Source organism: Chionomys nivalis, chromosome 8 (assembly GCF_950005125.1).
Source record: "Chionomys nivalis chromosome 8, mChiNiv1.1, whole genome shotgun sequence".
NCBI classification, from domain to species: Eukaryota; Metazoa; Chordata; class Mammalia; order Rodentia; family Cricetidae; genus Chionomys; species Chionomys nivalis.
Window position 1 is genome coordinate 78468048 of NC_080093.1, and position 15384 is coordinate 78483431.

Genomic DNA, 15384 nt, shown 5'->3' on the forward strand with positions numbered 1-15384 from the left:
ACCCATTGTAGGCCCCTGACATCTTGAGGACAGTTTCTGGTCAGCTAACTAAAACATTCTGTTTGTTCCTGTGCTCCCTCTGCCCCGCCTGGTGATTAGCTGTAGGGCATTGTTTACTCCATCTTTGGTGTGGTAATTTCCCACCTGCCTGGGTGGAAATCCTTGTGCAGCAGCGAGGTATATAAGGATCTCCCCAAGGTTGAATAAATGGCATTTGGCTGATCTCCTTTCAAATGACCCAGGTCTCTTTGTGTGTTCTTTCAATCTCCAGGCCCTTGCCCAACTCGCGTACGGTACAGTGGCGCGCGAACTGTACCAAGGGGGTAACACAGAGTCGGGTGTTACAACCCATCCCCCTACAGATGCATAATGCCGAGTGACTAGTTGTAATCAATGGGTGGGTAGCAGAAGAGACATGTGTCTGATCCTGCAGGGCCAATAAAAGTGACCAGTTACAATGACAGCATCCCAGATTGCAGCTGAGTCATGAACACATAATCCCATAAGAGACACCGGGGTTATATTTAGATGGTTGAGAAGTCAGCCATCATTGCAAGATATTTGATCACACTGTGTAAAGATGTGTCACTGTGATTGGTTTAATAAAAAGCTAAGTGGCCAACAGCTAAGCAGGAGGTATAGGTAGAGTTAACTCTGGGAAGAAGAAAGGCAGGGTCACCAGCAAGATTCAGAGCAAGCAAGACATGTAGGAAGAGAGGCTAAAGCCATGAGTCACATGGCAGCATGCAGATGAATAGAAATGGGTTCATTTAAGTTATAAGAGCTAGTGGGAAAAGCCTAAGCTATAGACCGAGCTTTCATAGTTAATAACAAGTCTCGGTGTCGGTTTTTTGTGAGCTGGCAGCCCAAAGGAAAATCCAGCTACAGGCCTTTGTGATTGATGCCAGGTTTCTGAAGCTCAAGGCTGGGGCTCCCTGTGCCTCCAGCACAGTCTAATCTAACCCAAACTAACTGATGCATCAGGATGCTTCCCATTAGAGCAGGAGTTCTCAGCCTGCGGGCAGTGAATGACCCTTTCACAGGGTCACCGAAGACCATTGGAAAACACAGATATTTACATTAGGATTCATAACAGTGGCAAAATTATAGTTAGGAAGTAGTAACGAAGATGATTTTACAGTCAAGAGTCACCATATATGAGGAACTGTATTAAAGGATCGCAGTCTTGGGAAGATTGAGACGCACTGCCTTACAAAATCTCCTTGGGAGCTAGGCAGTACATAGCAACTGTCAGCTATGTGCTGGGCCCATGCAGAGGGTGGGGACGGGATGGTGAGCATACAGAACCTCCCGCGTCTGGGGTTTACAGCTGGCTAAAGGAGAGAAGCTGTCAGCAGACACAAGGGCCAATAGGTGCAGAGTGGAGGCAAAGAAGCCAGTTTCTATGACTTCATAAGTGAAAGGAACCTGGTTCAGCCCAGGGGTGTTAGGGACGGCATCTCTAAAACTTGGAATCCCAGAAGTCTGTCTCAGGAGGCCACCTTGAGGAGCCCTTCCTGAGCACAAAGCTCCATGCCAAACATTTGACACACACGATTCTCATTACTGGAATGGTGCCAGGAGCTGGTTCTGGGAGCCGGCCCACTTTACAGACGAGGAGCCCTTTGCTCAGCAGAATGAGGTCACAGGCTCCAAGGAAGTACACAGGGTTTTGAACCCACATCTGCAAACTCCCTGAAGAACTCTCAGCAGCCCCTGTATTGCTGGCCTTTTAAACTCAGTCAAAGAAGTGACTCAGGCAGGAAGTTTCTCTTTGGGAGTCCCAGAAGGAAAATCAAACCAAACTGGGCAGGCAGTGTCCACCAGCACCCTGCAGGAAGGGTGTAGAGCCTTCCCCCAAGTCCCTCCTTAAAAACTCCCTGGTTCCTTTTTAACTTTTGCAGCTTCTTCTCGCTACCCCCACCCCTAGGGTGACTTCACTTCTCTCTTAGTAGATGGGAACGCGTGGGTGGCTAGTTCCACAGTAGCCCAGCCACTGCCCTCCTTTCCCTGCAGACTTAACCCAGAGACAAACAAGAACACAGCAGCTGGCTCTTCTCTTGGCTTACTGTGATGCCTCCCTCTCTCCTTCCTACAAAATCAGGAAGTCCCCAGATTGCTGTGTTGAAATGCTGAAATGTTGCCTGGATTGTTGCTTTCCTTTACAGAACCCAGATATGGACACAGGGACACATTCAGATCCATGTTTCCCATGAAGATGTGTGGACGTGGGCTCATGTGTATGCATGCATGTTACACATATTCATCAACTATTCTAGGTAGGACAAACCTTGACATGCCAGCACTGTAAATAAAGTTTTATTGAAACACTCATTCCATAATATCACATCTGCAGCTGTTTTTGGCACTACAAAAACTGATCTGAATGTGTGGCAAGTGACCGTTTTTGTTTTGTTTTGTTTTTTGTTTTTAGAGACAGGGTTTCTCTGTGTAGGTTTTGGAACCTGTCCTGGAACTCACTCTGTATTCCAGGCTGGCCTTGAAAGATCCACCTGCCTCTGCCTCCCAAGTGCTGGGATTAAAAGCATGTGCCAACACCACCCAGCAAGTGACCTTATTACTTGTGACTTTTGAAATCTAAATTATTTATCATTTGCCTCTCAGCAGGAAAACTAAGCCTTGTTCCTTGATCCTTCTTCCGGTGTTCTGTGAGGTGTCTGCTACTTACAGGTTTGTAACAAAACACCTTAAAAAACTGAGATGCTCAAACCCACTGTAAGGGCTGGGAAGATGCCCAGGTCTGTAAAGTGCCTGCCATATGAGCATGAGGACCCAAGTGTCCCCAGAGCCCGTGTAAGACCCAAGTGTGGCAGTTCCTGTAATCCCGATGAACTGCAATGCATGCTCGTAAGCCCAGCTCTGGGGAGGTGGAAACAGGCAAATTTTCGAGGCCAACACACACACAAACACACACACACACAAACACACACACACACACACACACACTACCACCACCACCACCACCATGGAACCCTCTCTCGTAGTTCTGCTTGGTGACCAAGCTGAGCCAGGCAGTATCGCTGGCCATGATGTAAGATCTGAGACCCGGGCACCTCTGTTCACTTCCCTAGTGTGGAGGAAGCCAGAAATCACAGATGAGCTCAGCATGCATTCCTGAGCAGCAGAGCAGCCCCTGGGTCGGTGGTGCCTGCTGACCACCCTTTATGGAAAGTCCTGGCACAGGGGAAATCCATAGCTCTCGAGGAATGGATGGGTCAGAGGTGCCCATTCAGTACTGAACTATGGCTGTGTGTACATATGTATGTTCAGGTCTGTGTATGTTTGTGTTTCTGGATGTGTGTACACTTGTATGTGTATGCATATGTATGTTTGTGTTTCTGTATATGTGTGTACCTATATGTGTACATATATGTTTATATATGTATATATCTGTGTGTATGCATCTCTGTGTATATATCTGTGCATTCATGCATGCACGTGTGTGTGTGTGTGTGTGTGTGTGAGAGAGAGAGAGAGAGAGAGAGAGAGAGAGAGAGAGAGAGAGAGAGAGAGAGTGTGTTAGGACTTCACCATATGGCTCCAGTTTTACTCAACTAGTCTGGTTGACTAAGAAGCTCCAGAGATCTGCCTGTTTCTGCATCTCCAGTGCTGATATTACAGACACACACTACATGCCCAGTTTATTGCAGGTTCTGGGGATTTGAACTCAGGTCTCCATGCTTGCTCACAAGCACTTTACCTACCCAGCCATCTCCCCAGTGTCCTGGTGCTCTGTATAAAAAAAGTATCCCATCTCGAATATTTTGTTATAGAAACTGAGCACAGACCAAAGCATTTAAAAAGATTAAAAGTTTTTTAATTTAATTAATTTGTGGTTCTGGGGATCAAAGCCAGGGCCTACAGGCTAGATGAGTGCCCTCCCACAGAGCTACATCTCTTCTTGCACAGTGATGCCTGAGTTCCATCCCTGGAGACGAAGATTTGATTGGTCTGGTCTGGACCTGAACACCAGGGCTTGTTAAAGCTCTGGGTAGTTCTAATGTATGTCCGGATGGAGCCCAACTAGTCCATGGAGAAGCTGCTGTGGGAAGATGCTTGGGAGCTGAAAGGAGAAGAAAGGTGTCTGCTGGACATCAAAACAAGAAGGTCTGGACGGCAGCACAGCCCTGCTGGTGGATTTATCTTGACAGAGTCAGCCGCTCTAGGACACACCCACTCTCGCTCTTGAATGCTGACTCCCACGGCCTCCCACCAGTGACTGTTCTTTCAGCTACTGCCCTGACACCCAGACATATTTTACTGTGGTAAGTGGCTTTGGCCAAAGTAATCCCAGGTCTCAGTCTGTCCATGGTATTCCAAGTATCTTTTTTAATATTTATTTATTTATTATGTATATAATATTCTGTCTGTGTGCATGTCTGCAGACCAGAAGAGAGCACCAGACCTCTTTACAGATGGTTGTGAGCCACCATGTGGTTGCCGGGAATTGAACTCAGGACCTTTGGAAGAGCAGGCAATGCTCTTAACCACTGAGCCATCTCTCCAGCCCCCAAGTATTTTTAAACTTTAATTTTATTTATGTGTATGAATATTTGGCTAGCATGTATGTCTGAATACCACTTAGGTGGCAGATGCCTGCAGAAACCTGAAGAGGGGCTTGGATCCCTGCAACTGGACTTTCAGATACTTGTTAGCTACCATGTGGGTGCTGGAAATTAACCCCCTGGTCCTCTGGAAGAGCAGTAAGTGCTCTTAACTGCTGAACCATCTCTCCAGTCCCAAGGGGGCTTCTCATGTATCCAGTGTGATGGCTAATCTTGATTGAATACTTGATGGGATTTAAAATCACCATGGAAACAAATCTCTGGGCAGGTCTAGATTAGGTTAACGGCAGTGCGAAGACCCAATGTAGATGTGGGCAGTGCTATCCCATGGGCTGGGGTCCTGGACTGGAGTGAAAAGGAAAACACAAGATGAGTGTCAACATTCATGGCTCTCTGCTTGCTGACGACACAGGCAAGCTGAAGCCTCAAGCTCCTGTGTCTTCCCTGCTCTGGGGGAGCAGGCGCCCCCCTCCAACTGTGAGCCAAAGCAAACCCTTCTCCCTAAGTTGCTTTCATCACATCAAGACAAGTATTATCCTAACTACTTCAGCTCTGAGGCTTACTTGATGGCTGGTGTTAGTTCCATGGTCCATTCAGAGTGTCTGGGTATGATAGAATCTCAGGAGAGCCTCCTGATTCTGCTGAATGGTTATCAGGATGCTAAGCCAAGGATCAGGGGGTCCAGGGAAGTCAGAAACCAACGCTGGGTCTCTAGTGGAATGCCAGCCAGTGTAGGGTGGATTTTCCACGATGGAAATATTGTTCTTGCTGTTTGGGAGTGTGGAAGTCTGAAGAAGGCATAGATGTATGGCTGGAAATGGAGATCACTAGGTACCCCCTAACATTTTTTTCTTTTTCTTTTTCTTTTTTTTTTTTTACTCCCTAACATTTTAAGGCAGAGTATCCCCATTTGGTACCAGAGTGAAGGAGAAGGGCTGCTTAGGAGGGCTCCTCTCCACCCAACTTTACCCATGGTTTCAGAATAAAACAGGCCATTTTCATGACATCACCTCTTTGCCTTGGGACTGTGGTATGGGGACAATGGCAGGATGCAGCCTTCCAATTTAGCTCTTGACATCAGCCTGGTTGGAAATGACTTGGCCCAGAGCCTCTATGTGCCCCTGGGGAGGAATCACTGGGTTTGAGCCAAGATCCTGTCTCTAGAGTGACTGATAATAAGCCTGTTGCCTGGATACTCCCTGAATATCAACTGTCATTCCTAGACTAGCTAACTCAGAAGCAGGCACACCCCAGCACTGGGACCACTGCATGTCCCACGTTGAGCATCCCCCACAGGGCCTAGGTTGAAGGTGTGCTCCCCAGAGAGGCACTGCTGCAAGTCGTGAGACCTTTAAGAGGTAGACTTTAGTGGGAGGTCTTCAGGTCGTTGCAGCGTCCCCTGGAAGGGGCCGGGGGACCTCTGCCCTTCCTTTTCTCTCTTTTTGAGTTCTGCCACCATGCCTTTGCTCTGCCACCGCAGACTCTCACCTTCTGAAACGTAAGCCCAACTAAAGTGCTTCCTGTTGCAGTAGAAAAGTAATGAAGACACCTTGTGTACTGGAGGACTTTGCACAGCCAGCCTTCCAGATGTGCCTATTTTCAGTATACCATTCGAGCTTAACATAATTACAGCAAAGCACACAGTGCTGAGGGGAAACTGCTTGAATAGCCATTACAACTTGAACCAGAAGCCAACACTTCTGTCACCATAGAAGCCTCCCTTTCAGTCCCTACCTTCTCCAATTCCCATGACTTTATATAAATAATAGGACTGCACAGCCCGGGCTACAGGGAATAAATGGTGTGTGTGTGATGTATAGCAGTGCTGTCCTGTGACCATGTCTGGGGACCTTGAGGGTCACCTTCACCTGTGGAGGGGAGGGAGATTCTATTGTCATCTGTCAGGTGGATCCACTGTGAAGCAGTTTCCTCTGAAGTGAAGCATTCTATCCTGGCTCAGGACGTTCTAAAGGGAGGCTGGTTAAGATTGTGATAGCAAACAACACAAAAGGCTCAGGAAGTCCCTAAAACTTACCAAATCCACGAGGTCCTTCCATGCCTAAGCTGATATAAGCAGTAAGCACTGCTCGAGAGAGGAAACTCTCCAACCTGTGAGCTGCCTACAAGTTTTGCAGTATGCTCCAGGTCTCTAGCTTTGTTGACTGTCACCTGTGTTGCTGTGGGCTTTGGTGAGGCAGCTGTCTTTGAGTCATTTCTGCTCTTGTAAGTAGTTCCTCACCATACTCTTTAAAGTAACTCCGATAACTCTTGGCTAACCAAGTTGGACTCTAGTAATATTCTTCCTTTGGTCTGTCCTCAGTTCGTCTTTGGGTTAAGTGTGTCCCAGTCTCCCCACAGGGTAGTGTCATGCAATAAGTCCAGGGATACCATCCAACATTCCACAGTACAGGGAATCCCCGAAGCAGAGAAAGGGCTTTCTGTGTTAGCCATGGCGAAGTGCAAACCTCTGTCTGCTATGGACCTGACTAAGGAGCTCAGATTGTATTTGAAGAGCAGCAGAGACGGTGGGAATGAGGGCACATGCTTGTCAGGCCCACTCCTAGGAGGGGAGGCAGAAGGATCATGAGTCTGAGGTCAGCTTGGCCTGCAGGGAAAGACCCTATGTCAAGATAAAGCGAAATGAAGAAAATAAGAGTGATGGAGAAACAGTGACTCATGGGTGCTTTCAGCTCTATCGGACACTGCCAAATGCTCTTCAGAGTTTATGTCTGTCCTCTTTGCTTTCAATTCTGCTCATCTTACCTGTTTCCCTAATCTTTGGGTCACCAAATCAGTGCCAAATGAAAACCTGCATAGCAGTCTACCAAGTTAGAATAGATCTGGGTCTAAAACACACACACACACACACACACACACACACACACACACACACACACACACACACTGTTCTTCTGCAACAGAACCATGATAGAAGCTTCATTTAAATCATTGGTGCTCAACCTGCGGTCACGACCCCTTTGGTGGTGATCAACCCTTTCACAGAAGTTGTCTAAGGCCATTAAAAAAAACCCACAGATATTTACATCATGATCCAAATCAGTAGCAAAATTACAGTTATAAAGTAGCAACGAAAGTAATTTCATGGCTGGGGGTTCCACAGCATGGGGGACTGTGTTAAGGTGTTGCAGGACCAGGAAGGTTGAGACCCACTGATTTAAATGTAAATCTCCACTCTTTGCTTGCTTCACACGGAATGGGCACCAAGAGAAAGCTCTGGTCATCTTGGCTTCTGCTCTGGTTTCACATCTTGTATACTGGAAAGATAAACAGGAAGTCCCTTCCTGACTGGGAGGATGGGACAAGCCTCTGCTCCTCTCAGAGATGGGACTCAGAAGAGCTAAATGTCCCTTGGGAGGGGCCCCAGGGCCCTGGGATGAACTTCCTGCCTGCAGAATGCCTTTTTCCTCTCTCCTAAGTGCCTGTTTTGCACTAATTTTACTTTGCAATTCACCTGGAACATCCAGGAGGCTTTTGTCTTTGTCTGAAATTCCAGTTTGGGTAATGCTTTAAGTCCTGAGCGTATGGTGACGGCATGACTTGCCTTGGTCATTTTGGGGTCGCTAATAGTTTTCCTTTTAGTTTTTTTGTGTGTATGTTTGTGGCCTGTGCACATGCGTGCAGAAGCCAGAGGCTGGCACCAGGTTTCTTCCTCCATTGTGATCCGTTTTGTTTACTGAGGCAGGATCCTTCCCTGTACCAGGAGCTCTGTTTGGTTACTCTAATTAGCCAGCTTGTCCAGGGCCTCCTGTCCACAGCCCAAGTGCAGGGATGATAGACGGGCCACTGTGCCCACTCTACTGTTTAATGTGGATCCTGGGGATCCAAACTGTAGGCCTCATGACTGAAGGGCAAGCAAGCACTTCATCCACTGAGCTATCTATCCCCTCGGCCATGCCGCTGATGCTTCAAGCAGCTGGATCAACAATCTCTTTCAGGTAAACTCCCTGTTACTAGAACAACAGAATCAATAGAACAGACATTTTAAACATTCTCTCACTCTCCCCCTCTCCCCTTACTCCCTGCTTCCCTCTGTTTGGAGACAGGGATCTTGTCACATCTAGACCAGGCTGGTCTCAAACTCACATTCCTTCTGCATCAGCCGCCTGAGTGTTGAGATTATAATATGATAGAAAATGGTGGAAAGACCTGAGGTGGACTTGTGGCCTCCACATATGTTATGCCCTATACACTCATATTCTCTTCTCTCCCTCTCTCCCCCCCTCCCTCCCTCCCTCCCTCCCTCCCTCCCTCCCTCCCTCCCTCCCTCCCTCCCTCTCTCTCTCCCCCTCCCCCCTCCCTCACTCTTTCCCTCCCTTCCTCCTTCTCTCTTTCTCTCCCCCTCTCCCTCACTTTCTCCCCCTCCCTCCCTCTCTCCCCCTCCCTCCCTCTCTCTTTCTCTCTCCCTCCCTCCCTCCCTCTCTCTTTCTCTCCCTCTCTCCCCCTCTCCCTCACTCTTTCTCCCCCTCCCTCCCTCTCTCTTTCTCTCCCTCCCTCCCTCTCTCTCTCCCTCTCTCCCCCTCTCCCTCACTCTTTCTCCCCCTCCCTCCCTCTCTCCCTTTCTCCCCCTTCCTCCATACCTCCTTCCCTCTTCCTCTCCCCCTCCCCCCTCCCTCTCTCCAGGTTATGGCACTTCTCCAAGGTCATCCTGCCGAACAGGACCTGCTCCAGGTTCAGGGTTTGTTCTACTGCAGCCTGCAGCAAGTTAGAGTTAATAAAACCATTTCCGGAAATAGTTAAGAGCCAGAGCTGGGGAAAAACATTTGGAATTGGCCAAGGGGGAATTGAGCAACAGCTCCTGTCACATCCTTGCCTTTTCTCCTGATGTGGCCAATTGCCTTCCCTGACTGTATTTTCTTAACTGCTCTAACCTTCCCCAGAAGAAAAACAGCATAGAAGTTCATTCATTCATTCACTCACTCATTTATTCATTCACTATTATAGAGTTTTGTCCACCCAAATTTATATGTTGGACCCCCCAACCCCAGCATCTCAATATGTTTTGAATATGGCCTGTAAGAGACAACTAAGGTACCACTGCAACTAAGATACATACTGCAAAACCAGCACAGGAGACTGAGGCAGGGGGATCATGAGTTCAAGTCCAGCCTAGATAACATAGTGAGTTCCCAGCCAATCTGGGATACCCAACAAGATCCTATCTCAAAAACAAAGCAAAGTGAAAACTCCAAAGCATGATTAAGATACAATGAAGTCACACGGGCGGACTCTAGTGACTGGCGCCCACATAAGAGGTCAGAAGGACACCATCTGCATAGAGGTGAGGGATGGCTGCAGGAGGACACAAGACGAGGGCTGCCACCTGCAGGACAAGACAAGTGGTCTCCCGAGAAAACCTCAACCCTGCTGACACCCTTCTTGGATGCCCAGCTTCCAGAAGTTAGAGAAATGGGTTTCTCCTGGTTACACGACCAGGCTGTGTTGTTTCTGGAAGAACTGAGTACATATTTCCTCTCTTCATTTCCCGCTCACACACATCGCTTCGTGTGCAAGTCTGAGCTCAGCTGTCAGCTCCGGGGATTTCCTGGAGCCCCCATTTAACGCTGCAGCGCCACTGTCTCTGGTTCACACTCCAGTCGAATTCCCTCCTCCGCTTCTTCATTCTCTGCAGCGCTGATCACTAGCTGGGACTTGAGGGGCATGACAGTCAACCTCTGTCCCTTGGAGGTAGGCTCTGGCACAGCCTGACTCTCTGCCTATGGAGCTACAGGGCTTCACTGGGCCAGCATGGAGGCTAATTGTTACCTACTCCTAAGAGGCAGGGAGGATATAAGATGGAAGGAGACAGTTTTCAGTCTGTCTCATTCTGAGGATTCCTGGAGGCAGGATCGCCATATTGGACTGAGGTAGAAGTAAGAGCCAGTGGCTGGCTGTTTTGCTTTTCTGACCTTCAGGTTAAATCCCCTTCTCTCCCCCGCCCCCCCCCAAAAAAAAGCAGGGAGGAGAGAATTTGTCTCTTCCCCCTTGCGAAAGTGACACATACAGATGATTAGTATTGGCTAAGTATCACATGGGCGACAAATGTAGGCATAATAAAGAGTTCCACAATAGCCGGGCATGGAGTAGCAAAGGTTTATTTATTTGGGGATAAATTCACAGTAAGGCTAGCGATCCATAGTCCTCTGCATGTGCTGGGAGCTGGGAACTGAATCCAGCAGAAAAGGGGACCACGCATGCTTTTCATTTGCACGTATAGTACCTCAGACCACATCCAAAATGGGCCGGTGTCTAAAAGGCTATTGACTGAAGGAGTTCCCATAGCACGTGATGCTCCGATACATGAACATAAGACACAGGGAATGCTGTAATAATGACATGACTGTCAGGGAGCTCACAAGTGACTTACAAAGTTCCAACTGCTTTCTGATTAGATTTGAAGCCTGTTACATGGGAAAGAACCAGGGCTGGCACTGTCAACATGGTCAGAAGCCCATGGCTGAGTAAGTCATAGCAGACACATTGTCAAATATTCTGAATATTTCTGCTTATGCCCACAGATCAGTACAACACTCAACCTTGATGAAAAGAACTTCTTTTTACAATGGATAGCGGTCAATACAGAGTCTCATAACTAACTCATCAAGCGCTGAGAACATGTGACCACTGAGGGCTCAGCCCTAAGCAGAACATCGTACCAACCCCATCCAAGGCCCGAGGAACTCAGGGGAAGAAAGGGCAGAAAGAACACAAGAGCTGGGAGGATGGCAGAGGAGCTGTGAAATTCTGTCTTCTGGACATAACAAGGCTGTAGGACTCGTGGATTCATGGGAGCTGTAGTCACCGGCACAAGACCTACATGAGTTCAAGCCAACCAGCATTCCAGCATGGATCAGGGAGGGGCTCATGAGCCTCCCCCAGTAGGGGCGCTGTTAGCCATTGACAGCTGCTGGGGGAGAGGGAGCTTATTTTCCTCAGGGGTGTTGCCTGTGTGATTGTAGGCAGCACTAACTGAACTCCTTGGGTTATTAAAACAAACAAACAAGCAAACAAACAACAAAACAGAAGAGGACACTGTTGGGGGGGTCTGAGGGAGCAGGAGGGTGACTTAGGCTGGATATGATCAAGATATATGATACATACATAGCAGAATTGTCAAAGGCTGAGTTAGAATTTTTTTTTTTTAAATCAGGATAATCATGCAAATTCCTCAAGTGCTCATCACACTTAGCTCTTCTCAGTGGTGAAGACTCAACATCCTTCTGTTTAGCATTTGAAGTGCACAGGACAGTATTATCATGTGCAGTCCCCTGCCGGGCAGTAGCAGGTCAGAACTGCGCTCTAGTCTTGCTATAACTCTCTGCTCCACCCCGACTCTACTCGAATTTAGCAACCACTGTCCAGCTCTCAGCGCCTTCAGCACTAACTTCTTCAGATTCCAGGGGTGAGGTGCCCATCTTTCTGGGCCTGGAGGGTTTCATGTACCTCGTTGCTGCTAGGTCCCTCCCAGTGGTAGAAGTGATGAGATTTCATTTCAACTTTGAGTTCATTCATCGTCCCCTTCTAGATGTGAGAAGATGACAATATGACACTTCTGAGCTACCCCAAAGCCCAGACTCCAGGATGCACAGTGGTCCACCCTGCCCCCTGCTGACTCACCACCCTTGGCTGGGGGACCTTCCACTGCTCCTCTAGGGTTTTGCATATTTGCCTTAGTTTTGCTCATGGAGATGGCTTACGAAGGGGGAAACCCCCGTGTGAGGCACTGTCTTGTCCTAGTGAGCTTCCTTTTCCTGCTACGGAACAAGTCTGGGCTACGCAGCTGTGGGTGTCGTCAGACACAGGGGATGGGGAACTTGAGATTTGTGCAGACCACTGTCTGCATATTGAAGTCTCTAGGCTGGGGAGATGCTCAGTCAGAAGGCACTGGCCATGCAAGCATCAGGCCTTGACTTCAAGCCCCAGAACACGTGTAAAAGCTAGGTGTGGTGGGAAGTACCCATAGTCCCATGGTTGGAGAGGCGCAGACAGGCAGATGCCTGGGGCATAATGTTCAAATCAGGATAACTTGCTTGGCAGTCCATCTAAGCGGACTAATTATCTTCAGGTCAGTGAGATACCGTCTCAGACAAAGAGGAGAGAGATTGGAGAAGACGCCTGACCTCTGCCTCTGGCCTGCACACTTATTTATACACAAACAGGCACACACACGCTCATACACATACACACACACATATACACACACTCATGAACATGTACATGTATATACCAAAATGTCCAAGCCTTGGGAATGGCAGTCCTTGCTGAGGTCTTTAGGGGGAGTAGGGAAGCATCTACAATTTTTTTTGGTGGGCATCAGAAACCAAGATGGAGGAAGGGAAAACAGCTGGAGAGACTCACGGTAAAGCACGCTGGATGAGGTGCTCACGATAGTCATCATATTCTTCCTGAATATCACAGAACGCTGTGGGGGAAATGTGGGCAAGTGAAACCTTGTGCTTCTGGGAGGAGACTGGGGACCACACGCTCAGATGGAGTGGTAGCGTCTGCTAAGGTGGCGACGCTGGAGCCGTATGTTTAGAACGGTCGCTTCTGTTGTCTCCTCCTCTTCCTCCTCCTCCTCCTCCTCCTCCTCCTCCTCCTCCTCCTCCTCCTCCTCCTCCTCCCCTTCTTCTAAGGCAAGTGCATTGATAATAAGCCACACCCATAGCTCTGCCTTCAGTTTTTAGTGCAGCGGTTCTCGACCTTTCTAATGCTGCGACCCTTTAATGCAGTTCCTTATGCTGTAGTGACTCCAACCATAAACTTAGTTTCATTGCTACTCCATAAGTGCAATTTTGCTCCTGTTATGAATCATAATGTGAATATCTGTGCTTTTTGATGGTCTTAGGTGACTCCTGTAAAAGGGTCATTTGTCCCCCTGGGATTGCCACCTATAGGTTGAGAACCACTGTTTCGAGACAGTTTAGTCTCCCTGATGGCTATCTTGAGCTCATGCCATAGTTCCTGCAGCTCATGAATGTGAGATCTTCCTGCCTCAGTTTCCCCGTGGCTGGGACTACAACCTGGCCTTTCGTCACCACTTGTGACGTGGGCGCTATGGTTGACAGAGCACAGTATCCCAATTTTCCCACCTGTGTTGGGGACGGCAGCCGCTTTGAAAAGCCCTATATTTCTGATACTTACTTTTTTTTTCTCTTAAAATTTGGGGGTGCATATTACTCATCCATTTAGTCATGCCTTCTTTTCTTTCCTCCTTCCCTCTCGTTGTTTCCCTCCCTAAGTTAATAGAAGACTAGTGAAGCAGCTACTGGAGAGATGGCTCAGAGATTGGGAGCACTGACTTCTCTTCCGGAGGATCTGGGTTCAAGTCCCAGCACCAGGTGGCTGTCATAACTCTGCTGGCCTCTGTGGGTACTGCAGGCATGTGGTGTGCAGACATACATGCAAACAAAACCAAAAAACCAAAAACCAAAAAACAAAAAAAAAACAAAAACGCCCAAACACTTAAAAATGAAAAAAATAAATCTCAAAGACAAGTAAAGTGTGCAGTAGCATTTTCCATGTTGATCACAACAAATTAAAAAACTATCATTTACGCCTTTAATCCCAGCACTCGGGAGGCAGAGGCAGGCAGATCTCTGTGAGTTCGAGGCCAGCCTGGTCTACAAGAGCTAGTTCCAGGGCAGGAACCAAAAGCTACAGAGAAACCCTGTCTCAAAAAAATCCAAAAAAAACCCTATCATTTAAAATAATAAAATAAAGGTCACTGACTAAACCACCACACATCTAGGTATAGTCAAAGGTCAATGATTCTTTTCAATGGAAGTTTATCCTGTGTGCAATATTAGGACTTACTCATATTAAAGTTTTGTTTTTCTGATATTCAGTTTTAAAATAGGTTTTATGCATGTATTTTTCCCCCAGACCTCACACTCTGGCTTGCCTGACTGTATTGACCTATGGAATAGATACGTGGAACACATTAACATTGCAGGGCACAGGGAGTGCAATACTAGCACTTGAACTCAGAGCGTTGCACGACTAAGCGTGCAGCAATCCTGCATATACCCCAACCCAAGAACGATTCCGAGCAACTCTCACTTAGGAATCTTTTAGCTTCATAGAAAGTAACACAGTATGAACGAAGTTCTAGCCTACCCTAAGGTTAGCACTTTACAGAACCAGGGAGAAATCGTCAAAGCTATGAGTGCTACTCACGAGACTCCAGCCTGTGTGTGCGTATGTGAGTGTGTGGGTGTGTGCTCCGGTGTACCTGCACATATGTATACATGTGTGTTGACACCAGGGCTATCATTCTTCCCCATCTTGTCTCTCACTGGCCTTGAACTTTCCAAGTAGACTAGGCTGACTGGTCAGTGAGTCTCTGGTGTTAGAATTCTATGCATGCATCACCACTTCTTGCTTTTTACACGTTTATGGTGGGTTTGGGGGCGTGAACTTGGGTTCTCCTGCTTGCATGGCAAGCACTCTACCAGCTGAACAATCTCCCCAGCCCCCCAGACTTAACATGACGGTCACCTCATTTTCCTACTGGCACGCCTTTTCCGACCCAGAATCCAGGATCTCACATCAAATTTGGTGACTTTGATTTTCCTTTTAAAGTTCAGTATTTTAGGGCATATGCCTGTTTGCTCTCATTACAAAAAGGCAACTGGCTGAGATTGTGTAATTGGGGGGTTGTTTGAAACTTTCAAAAGTTAGTCAAATTTCACAGAACCACAGCAGAAAGAAGGGTACAATGCCATGCTTGTGAGTGTCTGCCTGAGGGTTGGTGTGAGTCGTGGCCACGTGCACGCCT